Raw genomic sequence first — 244 nt, forward strand, 5'->3', positions numbered from 1 at the left:
GGGGCAGGGAGGTGCCCAGGAGCGGAGCCCGCAGCGCACGCACGTGCGGGGGGCGGGGCGGGGCGCATGCGCAGGCGCGCGGGCGGGCGCTGGAACGCGATAGAATGAAGTGTAACAAAACAAGCCGCGTCTCTGTATCGCCTTAAAGGAAACCCGCAGCGGCGCGGGGGAAGCGCTCGCGTCCCGGCCGGGCAGCGGAGAGGAAGGAGGCGGGCGCAGAGGGAGGAGGAGGAGGAGGAGGAGG

This window comes from Gavialis gangeticus, unplaced genomic scaffold (genome assembly GCF_001723915.1).
Source record: "Gavialis gangeticus isolate Ggan-Ray unplaced genomic scaffold, GavGan_comp1, whole genome shotgun sequence".
Lineage (NCBI taxonomy): Eukaryota > Metazoa > Chordata > Crocodylia > Gavialidae > Gavialis > Gavialis gangeticus.